General features: G+C 43.6%; 1 protein-coding gene across 9 annotated transcripts in view; it reads left to right on the forward strand.

Annotated features, from left to right (window-relative positions):
• Window positions 1-12,531, forward strand: part of FBXO34 (F-box protein 34) — a 63,264-nt gene that overhangs the window by 16,880 nt on the left and 33,853 nt on the right. For 8 of the 9 annotated variants that reach the window (XM_074998653.1, XM_074998652.1, XM_074998655.1 and 5 more), the window contains exon 2: window positions 5,953-6,029. The exons of the other annotated variant lie outside the window; for it this stretch is intronic. The gene's annotated coding sequence lies outside the window, so the exon portion shown is untranslated. The remainder of the gene's footprint in view (window positions 1-5,952; window positions 6,030-12,531) is intronic. 9 annotated transcript variants of the gene reach the window in all.

The raw sequence follows: 12,531 nt of genomic DNA on the forward strand, positions 1-12,531 counted from the left end.
CAGAGACCTTCCAGTGGTGCAGCTGTGCCGCTGCAAGATCTATAGAGTAGACATAGCTTCAGTCTTTCTGCGTTGGCTGTAGTTTGGCCCTTGAGAACGAAGAGGTTAGTCACATCAGAAAATTTCTGTGTAAGTCTAACTGCAGTATGAAATTTCTTCAGTAATTGCAGGTGGTAAAATACCACACCCCATGGAATTTCAAAACCAAAAGGCTCCCCCAGATTAGGGCTAGAATTTCATCTAGAAGGATGTGAAAGCACTAAAGTCGCAAACTGACTTAAGGACACAGCATGTTTGTGCTAATGCCTTCTGCTGCAAAAATTGCCTAGGGATTTTGAAAAAGTTTGTTCGTGGGACTTGTGCTTAGTCTCCTTGTACCAGCAACTTAATTGAGAGCCTTTTTCTTATGATACATGGAGCGACTTTTGCACCAAAAAACCCCCTACTCCCTAAAACCAGTATCTCAGTGAACACAAACATCGTGGTCATGTTTACATACTGACTTTTTTCAAAGAGATTAGAGTATTTTCAGTGCAGTGGACTAGGGAGGAGACTCAAGCGTAAAGGACAATTCTGTTTGAAGGTTGTGGTCAGAGGGTGAGCCTGGCATCTCGCAAAGTGAGAAATGTTACATAGCGATGTCTTTTCTTCTAGTCCTGAAGATGCAGGTGGTTGTGGAATGACTGTTCACTTTTCATTCATCCTAGGTACTTGTAAGTGCTAACCCATTTTCACCATGTACAGTAGTGTGTGTGTTCCCACCGCAGTATTTGTATGTAATATTTTGTATTTGTCCTTTTTATGTCCATGTGATACCATGCTCCAGCCAGTGGCCGGTTTCTGGCTTTTATTTCCAGAGCTTCGCGTTTTCTCAGCCAGGTCTTGCCCCCTGCATAGAATGCCCTCTGGGTCTCCTTTGCCTGCCCCTCTATGTACAGGGTGGACTTTCTGCCGAGCAGATACAAGGAGCACTTATGGGGCCTGCAGCTAGTTTTCATTATAAAAAGCCAAGATCCATAGTTTATGCGCTAGGATGTGCACATGTGCCTTAGTCTGGTGCCCTATCACACTCCTTGCCTTCAGTGTCTCTTCCACAAAGCATCCTGGTCCTACTCTTCTGATGGGGCAAAACTTATAACACACACCTGGAGGGCCACGAACCCAAGACACACAATTGAGGGCTAGTGCATTGTAAACATGAAATGACCTTCTTGTGGGGTCTGGATGCAGTTCTCTGTGCTGCTTACAATGTGTGAATTATGCTTTAAAAAAAAGAACACTTTTCCTTCTCTCTTCCTGCCCTGCTCCCCTTTCCATCTCAGTTCTTTGCAAACACAGGTCTAGATTTAGTTATAAACAAGGCCCTATGTCCTGGAGGGCTCATTCAGCCAACATTATGCTGCAGAGGCTCCAGTTATGCTGCAGGGCCTTGGATTCATTTTGATACTGAATTCAGTTGATGTAATGCTGCCCCAGATTTTTAGTTCTCTTTGCTACAGATTCCTGTAGTGATAAACAGATGACCATTGTAAGAGCTGTCAGAAGGGGAGGGAAAAGCGGAAGACTTGGACAATTGGTTTTCTTGGCATCAGAAAAGCATGGAAGGTGTGTTTGGGTTTGGAAATCAGGAGACAGCACAGGCTTTGTGCTGAAGAGGATACAATTCTTCTTTTCCCTTTTGTGTATGGATGGAGGTGAAGTTGCATTTAGAGATGGTGAGATTTGAATTTTGTTTCATTCCCAAGCGCTCGTCATTGACAATTCACTGTCCGAATATTTGCCGCTACATCTGGGATTTAAAAATAGCCCTTCTATAAAAAAGAAAAAACCTTTAATACTCAGTTCGAAAGAGAAACAGATGTATTGTGGCTCATTTGCAAATTTAAACCTATATGATTAGGCCTCAAGAAGGAGCTTATATCAGAGAGGTAGCCGAGTTAAAAGGATCTTTGTTGGGCAGCACTGTACAGAAGTAACTTCTTCTCAGTGTGACAGAGAGATAGTCGTGTTTGTCTGTATTCTATCAAAACAAAAAAGGAGTCAAGTAGCATTTTAAAGACTAACAAAATAATTTATTAGGTGATGAGCTTTCCTTTTCTTCAGTAGGTCTGCCCCAGGAAAGCTCATCACCTAATAAATTATTTTGTTAGTCTTTAAAGTGCTACTTTACTGCTTTTTTCTTCTCAATGGATATTTACGTCACCGTATCAGCTACATTGCATGGGCACAATCACCCTGACTGATTGCCCTAATTTATATTCAATAGTAACTTCTTTCTTTTACAGTAATTCCTTACATATATACCTGCCTTTGTATTTCAACTCCAGTTATACCCACCAAAGCTTTTGCCCTAATAAATCCATTAGCCTCTAAGATGCCACAGGACTCCTAACTTTTACATATACACACTAACACAGCTGTCCCTCTGAGACTTTCCCTGCAGTAGGTGTTTCCACTAAAGCAATCGGCATTGTTTTAGTTAACAGTGGCCCGTTATTCAGAAGCTGCTGTAACCCAGATCTGAATCAAGCTCAAATTTTTTAGGTTTGAACAGGCTGTGAAATGTATTTTATACAGCACCATAGGTCTGTAGGCAGTAAACAGTGGGTCCCCACCCTGAGGTTTACATTCTAAATGAGATAACACAGAGTGGGAGGATGCTGATAAACAAGAAGTGGGAGGAAAAGTCAGGGTGGAGGGGTCAGGGGAAGGTGAGTGCAGAATGATGAGATCATGAGATGTTGCTTTGTGAGCGTTGCTTGTTGGTTCCTCTTAAAAACTGGGGCAGATCCTGGATTATAAAAGTGTTGGAAGAGGAAGCATTGAGAGTGAGTCAGGGAAGATTGTGACACTTTTCTTGTGGATCCCAGAACTGTGAGCCATGTTATGGGTTTCATCATCAGTCAGTGAGAGCCTTGATGTTGCTAAGATGGGTATACGCTCTTTGACACAGCAGCCTGTCTGCCTCGTCAGCAATTCTCCAAGACTCTGCCAGGCTACACCTTGACTTGTAGGTGCTGACCAGTAACAATGTTCCCTCTAATCTTTTCTGACCATGTGCGGATTAATTTTTATGTGCACTGAGGCATGTATGGGTGTGCACCACCAACAGAAACACGAAACCTGGCTGTGGTGCTCTGCTAAGCAGCTGGGCAGAATTTGAATTTCTACACAAGTGCACAGCTTAGCGGGAACACTGACTGACCAGTAACCCGGAGTGCCCCAGAGATGTTTTTGCAGCATCTAGTCCCTCTCACTGGACACACTCAGAAGTTACATTCTCTGCCTCTCTAGAGCAGTGGTGTCCAACAGGAATTCAAAGCTCGCCACACTTGTGGTTCTCATCTTTCCACAGTGGCCCCATTATATTATACAAAACTTAATTAAATTATATTAGAAAAATACCTTCTGGCCTTTGAATTTGCACAGAACTGGGAGATGATATAGTAGGCACAGACACAGCAACATAACTCATTGCAGCAAAGAAAGGCTAACTACCCACGGAGCAGCTTTGAACCCCAGGTAGCCTGTGACAACTACCTCCGGCGTGGCTGGGAGTGACGCGGCTCCAGCTGTTCCCTGCTGTTCCCTGCGAGGAGTGCGCAGCCAGCCGTGCAGCCCCCACACATTAGAGGGTGTGATACCAAATCCCCATCCTTGCCAGGCCCTGCACTACCCCCTTTCAGCGTGGGTGGCGTCAGTGCCCTCAGGGGTTCCCCACTGGCTGGCAGGTGGCCCCCCGGGTTGCACCTGTGTGCACATGTGACGAATTAGAGGAATTGTTATTTCTTATGAGTTAGGGACGCATGCATTTGCCACAACGCAGCGTCCTATTCATCATGTGTGGCGAGTAGTGAATGTGTTGGACTCCGTGGCTCTAGCAAGACCTGTGTGCTCAACAGACAAAGGTTACTTAAGGATTCACTCACCTGTTTAATACAGAACCATCTCAGCTCTGCTTAATAAAACAAGAGTAAGTTTGTTATCAAAGAACAGAGCTCTAAGGGCTAAGAGGTAAGGATGAAAAGGACAGATGCAATGCAAGTAAAACAAGATAAAACACGCCTTCTAGTGACTGAAACTTAATTTCAGCAAGTTACAGTGTTTGATTGAGCAGGTTTCTCAGTTTCCAGCTGCTGTTGCCTCCCAAGTCTGGAGGATTCGCTTTTCATGAATTCAAAGGCTGCAGCTCTCTTTAGAGTTAATAGATAACTCGAAAGTCTCTGCCCTGGTTGTATCTCCTCAAAGTTCACTGTCTGTTTCAAGAGCCAGGAAAGCTTCCTGGTGTGCAGACTCTATCCATAAGTGTGATGAAGAGGGCATCTCCCCTGCTTGCTAGCTCTATGTCTTTGTTCGTCTCGTATGTCAATGTGTTTTTTGCTGGCCTCTGTGGAAGCTGCTCAGACAGGTACATACACATTCCTTTGTCTAGGGCAGCTGGGCTGTTAGGTACTGCCTGCAGATGCATTTCACAACATATTTCCAGCACACAAATCTCTGTTATTGTGCACACACTGTACATACAGTCCGTGAACAATTTTGAGACCAGCCTGTTACCACTTTGCTTATGATACTTTGCACAACATTGTTTAGACATGATTAGGACAATCGTGGTTTGGGGCAATGAATGTGTCAGGCCTGATGTGAGAGAGGAGATAGCGTGCTCTTTGCCGGTTGACATTGACATCTCCCAGGGTTGCAGGATGCTCAGGGGCTGGAGGCCAGACGTGATGGGTTTGGAATTGCTCATGAGATGAAATCTGGGGGAACTGAAAAGTGAGTGGAAATTCCCAAGGAGTAAGATGTAAGCAGGGGGTTGCGACTAGGTGATCATAGGTGTATAAAGGCAGGTGCTTTGCTGTGAGGGTGAAGAGTCTAACTGTGATAGAGAAGTGACTGGAAGCCAGTGTGTGCCACCCCCAAGAAGGACATGCAAACAGAAGAGCTAGTAAGGAAAATGATGGCCACCTATAACAATGGAAGCTTTGCAGTCTTCCTTTGTGACATTCATCCCCTCCACAGACCTCCTGGATGCCTTGAGATGCCCACACCTCTTGTGCTTTCTGTGTAGCTGCAATCCTAGTTTTGGAAGCAATGATGACACAGTGACTGAACAATGGACCTTGCCCCGGTGACAAGGTAGTGCTGTGGTTCCCTGGCTCTCTTGAGCTAGGTGTTCGATCAGCCTTCAGAGAAGGCATAAAATTGTCCATGAGTGATAAGCAGCCATCCGTGTAGTAGTCCTTGGTGCATTAATTAAGGGAGTAAGGTGTGCCGCTCCTGGAGATCCATCTTGCACCTGTGCTGCCTGGAGGGAGGGAAGAACAGATATGGCTTTTAAACCCCTTTTGCACCTTCAGTCAGCCTAGAATCCAGGTGATTAAAATCATCTGTGGTGTAAGTTAGGGACCTGCTCTAAGTTACACCCCTGTCTGAGCTGCCTGGAGTGGCTATAGCAGTGTGTTCATGGTGGCGCCCCACCCCCTGTGCTGGTACTTGCAAGGGATTTGCATATGGAGACCTGTGCCTGTCTTATGCGCTTTCTGTGCTGGAGACATACTCCTCTGGCTGGTTGTGAAGCTCTCACAGAGCAGTTAATTGGATTGTGGCAGAGGGGAGACTCCCTCCCTTTGTGCCTTTGTGGGTGTCTTTGACAATGTTAAACTTTCAGCTAGAGAGGGCGTGGACTCTGCTTTCACAGTTGCCATAGTGCCCTGCCAGTGGGTTTCAATAGCATTTTGGTAAAGTCACAACTCCATTGAGCTGACCTTGGTTGTCATTCATGTGTTCCCTTCACAGTTGGCTCCTCCAGATCTGGTTCCTGGTCAGTGCGTTCTTTGCTGTGCCCTACACTGCTCCTTTGTTTATGGTGGCTCTTTTTAGTTTAAAGAGAGTGTTCATTACATGTTAATTGTCTGTGGCTCTAACCTCCCTCTTTCTTTTGCTCTTCAGAAATGTCATTCCCGGGAGTATACAAGAAACCCTAGAGAACTGTTATGTCTAAGCCTACATGGAGTGAGACCCCTAAGGTACTTTCTAAATTACTGCACAGCTTATTATGGGAATTGTTTGCAGGTGCGCAGTTCATTGCTCTCTGATTTCCTCCTCTTAGTGTAAACCCTTGGCAATCAACTCAAGACACTTGAGGATTTTTGGAGGTCTTGCCGTACGGAGCATGACCTTTTCCACAACTGTGACCTTACCTCATGACCCCCGAGAAACCTGAAGCCAAACAAAAAGGTCATTTAGCAATAACAGGCCAACAGCCAAAGCGAGTCATCCCTCAGAGATAAATTCCAGCTACAGGACAGATCTGGGTTTGTGTGGGACCCATGTGGTGCCAACTAGCCAAGGTGATGTATGCTGTTCCAAGCTATCACTCCTCACTCTGACCACCCTAGCAGACATGTTTTTCCTTCTGTTTGTACAGGAACATTGCGTTCCCTATAGTTGTCTGAGGCTTGGTCTACACTAGGCAAATAAGTCAATTTCAGATACACAATTCTAGCTATGGCAGTTGTATAGCTAGAATTGACTTATCTGCAATTGACTTACCAGGCCATCACTTACCGTCACTGAGGACGGTAGATGGGAGAAACTCTCCCGTCAGCTTCCCTTACTTCCCGTCATAGCGGGGAGTGTAGGGGTCAACTGCTAACCCTGATAGGTCAATTTCGCATGTCCCTACCAGGTGTGCAAAATTGAACCCTTGGAGATCGACCCTGAGCAGGTCAATCTTCCAGGTAATGTAGACATGGCCTCAGTAAGACCACATCTTGGGCTGGTACTTGTCAGCCTTGCTGATATTCCCAGGTCCGTGTACTCCTGCACATCCATGCAACAGGAGGCTTTTAAACAATACTTTTCAGAATGCAACTTTCCACGATAAACATATTGCTAAAATTAAAAAAAAGGCCTTTTAATAATTGTACCTGCCACACTTGTTAACTTTCATATATTTCTCATATATGGAGCCTTTCTCTGCCTCTTGATCCTGCAGTGATGCCATAATAGTGAATTTTGGACAGCCCTCATCATTACCATAGCAACAGACTGATGTCACAGACTCAAGGACATGACTTAAGTGCATGATCATGCAGAGGCAGAACCTGGTTTGTGAAGGAGAAAGCTGATTGAGAGATACCTGAAAAGCAAGCAAGGGAAAGCAAGGTGTTTGAGTTTGAAAATTCCACTTTTTAAAAGGGAAATCTGAATCTGGTCACATCTTAGAGATGGGAAGATTCTGCATGGATGGATGGATGGATGGACATTTAGAATCGTTATGCTGACATTTCACAGGTATCCTGTATCTTTTAAACTGAGCATTCCTTCTCGATTGGGAAACTTCCCATTTAGCTTCATTTTAGTGTGCCAGTTAGGACTGTTTGTATCTTCTGTACATAGTGAGAAAATTTCTATTAGTTTTCTGAAGCTTTTATTTCACCCATAACATTTTCAAGGTGAAAGGGAACGCTGCATCTGCATTATGGTCACATTTTCCTATATCCTATTAGCAGATTCCAAGATTGTTTAATGTGGTCTCCACCCATTTCATTTGGCTGCAACCTTTGCTCCCATGAAAGCAAGGCTGATTGTTCTGAATTGCTGTGTATATGTACTTTGGCACGGCATAAAGGTACCCACAATAACACATCCATTGTCTGAAAGAAAAAAAAAAAAAAAAAGCAGCTTGCAGTAATAGCTACAAATAAAAGGGTGTAATGCTGGGGCAAGACAGATAATGGTGCTTTTCTCACCCATTACATACAGCAGATTCTTTACTCTCTTGCCTTTTGCGTGAGCTCTTAACAGTGATCTAGGATTTCATTTTATTAATAGAGGAGTGAAGGATTAAAGTATTTGCATAGTTCACTGCTGTTCTGTAAGTCAGCAGCTTTCAACTTTCCAGACTACTGTACCCCTTTCAGGAGTTTGATGTGTCTTTCATACCCCCAAGTTTTACTTCATTTAAAAAACTTACTTGCTTACAAAATCAGACTTTCTCATGTTTACCATGTAACTCTAAAATAAATGAACTGGAATATAAATATTGTACTTACATTTCCATGTACAGTACACAGAGCAGTGTAAACAAGTCATATGAAATTTTTACGTGTACTGGCTTTGCTGGTAATTTTTATGTAGACGAATCTAGATGAGTTGCTGTACTCCCTGGTACACAAGTGTCCCCGCACCCACCTCCCAGGAGTATGTGCACTTCTGCTCTAAGTCAGTATCTCCTGAATGTGGCCTCTTTGGCCTAAACGTTCTTGTGTGCATGATTAAGTGTTGTGAATATTTTATTTGCATGCCTTGAATGGTTTTTTACCAAATGGACTTGCCAGTTTAAGTGAAGCATTTGCAGTGAGCAGCTGGGAGACCTTCCTGCAGGGAGAGGGGGAAGTAGCTTATGTGTGTGGCCTGTATTGTCTAGAGCAGGAGTACGCAGAATGGGGGATGGCCCTTCTTGGGGCGGGGCATGACTTTTCATAAGCGGGGGCAGCACGATTGGCTTCTGGCTCTCAGGCTCATCCATCTCAGATCATTTTCTGGCTTTACAAAAATGAGCAAAGACTTCTTACCGCAGCACAATCACTGCCAAGAGCAGGAAGCCCTAAAATGCTGCTAAAAGGCAGGCAAAAGGAAGAACTGTAGACTCAGGAGATTTTGGGCTGAGTACCTGGTCTCCAGCTTCGGGGACAGGAAGTATCATGAGATCTGGGCTTCACATTGCTTTGCAGTTAACAAACAATTCAAGAGTAACATTTATGGGTTATGAAGAGTCCTGTTAGCTTTTGTCTTGTCATCTGACCCTATAAGAGAGTAAAGTTTGAGGAACCAAGAAAAGTTTAAAAAAGAGAGTTTGTGGAGGTGGAGAACTTAATATTCACAGACGTCCACTCTTGCAGTGGAGCTTGCTGAATGAGCTCTATGGACCAGATGAGTTGAGGTACACCCAGCGTTTAAATGAAAGGATCCTTGGAGGCTTCTGTCCGGTCGCTTGAGTCTTTGGAGTAGTTGCTTTGGCCTGTAAAAATTTTTGTAATTGAAGGTATGGAATACGATGACTTTGTATTTTGGCAAAAATGCATATTCTGTAAGTGCTTAAGAAACGTTGCTTAGATTGTTTGTGTGAAGAGCCACGTAAAATAGGTTGGAAATACATGTTTAAGTGTTACTTAGGCTACAGCTACACTACGTTCGCCTTTTGGCAGAGGCATACAAATGAGGGAGATGGAAAAAGCAAATGAAGTGCTGAATTACAAATCTCACTCCTTATTTACATAATCTTGCACAATCTTGTTTAAGGAAGAGATGTTTCCGAAAGGGAAAACAGCCGTGTAGATGTGGAAGTGTGAGAGATTTACAGTGTGTAGCAATAGGTCACTGATCCACATCTCTAGGAGAAAAGGTCATGGGTGAGTTTCGAGTCATTGAAGCTCACATTTAAAAAAAAAAAAAAAAAAAAAGACACGTGAGTGTTCGTTCTTAATAATCAGGTAATCCCTAACAAATGTCTGTGACAGATTTCAGGGAGTTTTTCTCCTGTCATGCTGTACAGCAGGGGTCACCAACCCCCAGCATAGGTGCCAAGAGTGGCACACGAGCTGATTTTCACTGGCATGTGAGGAGGGTGCTCAGCCCTGCTCCTCCTCTCCCATGCAGCTGGGAGCTTGCTCAAAGCCAGGCCACCTGTGAATTAACAAAAGACCAGCTAATGCTATGGAAGGGCTCTTCATCTTAATTCATCGTCTATGAAGTCGTCGTAAGGAGGACTGTTAGTAACTTTAAAAAGTATCAGCTGCACTCGGACCATGCATAGAGGTTAAAAGGTTAAATTCTGGCACTCTGCCTTGGAAAGGTTGCTGACCCTGCTCGACAGCATTCTCTGTGGCATCCGGCATCTGCGCCTGAATTATTATCACTTTCTGTCATTTATTAACTTTTTTCATTCTGGCAGGTAGAACAGTCAGTTTCACTTCTTGGTTCTCATGCATTAGCTAAATGCTGCAATGGTAGGATGATGTGGACATCACCTGAATAATATTTCCCTAGAAGTGAAGGGTGTGCAAAGAAATTTTGAAAATACACGTTTTCATTGGTTTACCTTCACCAAACCATTGTTTTTAGGTACCGTAAATTTTGGGCCTAATCTGACCCAACAGTGTAGCTTTAAAATATTTTCCCCTCTCCCTGCCTTTAAAAACAAATAGTTTGTTACTGCCATTATGCATTGGCCTGCCTATTTAGGATGTGGTTAAACTTCCCCGGGAATTGCATGAACTGTGTTTTCAGCCCAGGGATTCCTCTTGCACATAGTTTCATTTCTCTGTAGTGTTTTGAGAGGCTACAGGGTGGGATGCAGCTACAATGAGTTTCCAGATTCCTATCAGTGGGAGTTAGGAGGGACTGTTTTTAAGAGTGATGATAAAAACAGTTATTCCCAGTTGGAGGTTAGTCAGTAGTACAATTATCACAGCTATGAAATAGTGCAGGGATAGCACAGAATGGAAAAACTAAGAACTTAAAAAAAAACACCCTTTTTTCCTTCAGGAGATGTTCGAAATTTTTTTCTGCAAGCTTGTGGAACACTAATGAGACATGTTAAATGTTGTGAGATTGTTGATACAATTTGATTATTGCTCTTGCAAAGTTCTTTCATGCTAGTAAAATTTGTTTGGATTTTAGAAGAGGGGTTTAGTTGTAGTTTATTGCCTAAATCCCAACACCATGAGCAGGCATCCAAAGTTGTGTTTTTTCTTCTGTCTGCAATGCTAGGTTCTCACATCTTACAGTAAATTTCTCACTCAACATACATGTGCAAAGAAACCTAACTATAATTTGAATAATTTCATAGTGATAGCATTGTCCCATCAACTTAAATTGGGTTAATTTAAAAAAGCCTAGTACAAGTTGTTTCAGGTACTTTATGTGCTTCTGAAACCCATTGCCAGTTTGTGTGTGGTTTGTTTTCCTTCAGACTTTCTCCTCTTAGAAATTCTTTTGATCTCTCTCTTGTGGGTTTCTCTCCCTGCATAGGTGATACTGGCTGTGTCTACACTGCGAGATGAAATCGAATTTACAGAAATTAGCCTGACATTAAAATGTCACTGTCTTCACTGTAAATGTCAGCATGATTTAGTCTGCTTAATATCAATAACAAAATGTCGATATTAACAAAGAGGTATAGCGTCAATTTCAAATTTAAAATCTCAAATAAAGGCTAGTGAGGAAGCACCATGTCCTTAATTTGAATTTATTAGCTTACACAAGTGTTCCATGTGTATCCCACAAAGCTATGCACTGTGCACCTGGTTCCCAGCTGCCTGCTACTAGCTGGAGCCAGGAAATTGACTAGGGCTGCTGCACTGTCAGTTTCCGGGTCCTGCAGCTTTGTTGGAGGTGGTAAATTGACCAGGGCTTCTGCCCTGTCTGTTGGAAGGTCTGGCAGCCTGGGGAAGCCAGGAAACTGACCAGGCCTGCTGCCCTGTCAGTTTCCCGGGTCCCCCAATCTTTGGGGACGCTGGAAACGGACAGCGCTGCTGCACCTGTCTCCCAGCTCAGAATGCAGAGCTGAGGGGACTGTGGGATAGGTTCCCACAATGCATTGTGGCAACAGTCAAAGTCTGGTGATTTCAGTGTGGAAACAATATGTCAAATTAGTTGGGAGCCTGTGGGAAGTGAGAATATTCAAAATCAGATTTAAAAAAATGGCATTATAAAATCAATTGTAATGAATTCAAATTGATCTTGTAGTGTAGATGTAGCCAGAGACTGATCTTACAGAGAAAGCTGTGAAATTGACGATACCCAAAGTTCTGTTTTCTTAGTTTGCTTAGTCTGTGCATTTCACATGTTCTTATTTATTCTTTTAGTTAGCCATTCTACAGGGAACTTGTGATAACAGTAGGGACATCTTCAGACAAATGAGCTTTTTAGAAGAGCTGCTATCTCTTTAAAAATAGTAATTTGCATCAACAGAATCAATAGCAAACTTTTTGTAGTGTGCTTAAAGCCCTGCAATGGGCGTGGGATCACAAAGATTCTGCAGGATCTGCTGCCATAATAGCAGGAGGAGGTAAAATGTACTTTGTAGTGGCAGGACTGGGTGGGTACAAAGAGCTGACTGTGATCATTTGTGAGAAAGCACTAAATCTCTCACCAGTTTGTCATAAATAGAAATTCAGCAAAACAAAGGAAGTTCTTTCTTAAAAAAATAAGGGTTTTAATTCGGGTTGAACCTTTCTGGTTTTAAAACCCTCAGGATCTGATTGGTCCTGAATCAGGTAATTTGCCAGACCAGGGGCAGTCAACACTGGCCCCTGCTCCCAGCCCCCAAATGTCCCCCAGGCATACTCTTGCCCCTCCCTCCCTCTCTAAGCTTGAACAGTGCAAATCAGCTGTTTGCTGCGCTCTGGGAGGGCAGGGGAGAAGCTGCTAAGTGTGGGACTGTCAGCACATGGGTGAGCAGAGTGCAAGCTTGGCACCAGTTTTTCCGTATGAGCGTTCTAGCATTGGAGCACCCACGGG

This window comes from Carettochelys insculpta, chromosome 6 (assembly GCF_033958435.1).
Source record: "Carettochelys insculpta isolate YL-2023 chromosome 6, ASM3395843v1, whole genome shotgun sequence".
NCBI classification, from domain to species: Eukaryota; Metazoa; Chordata; order Testudines; family Carettochelyidae; genus Carettochelys; species Carettochelys insculpta.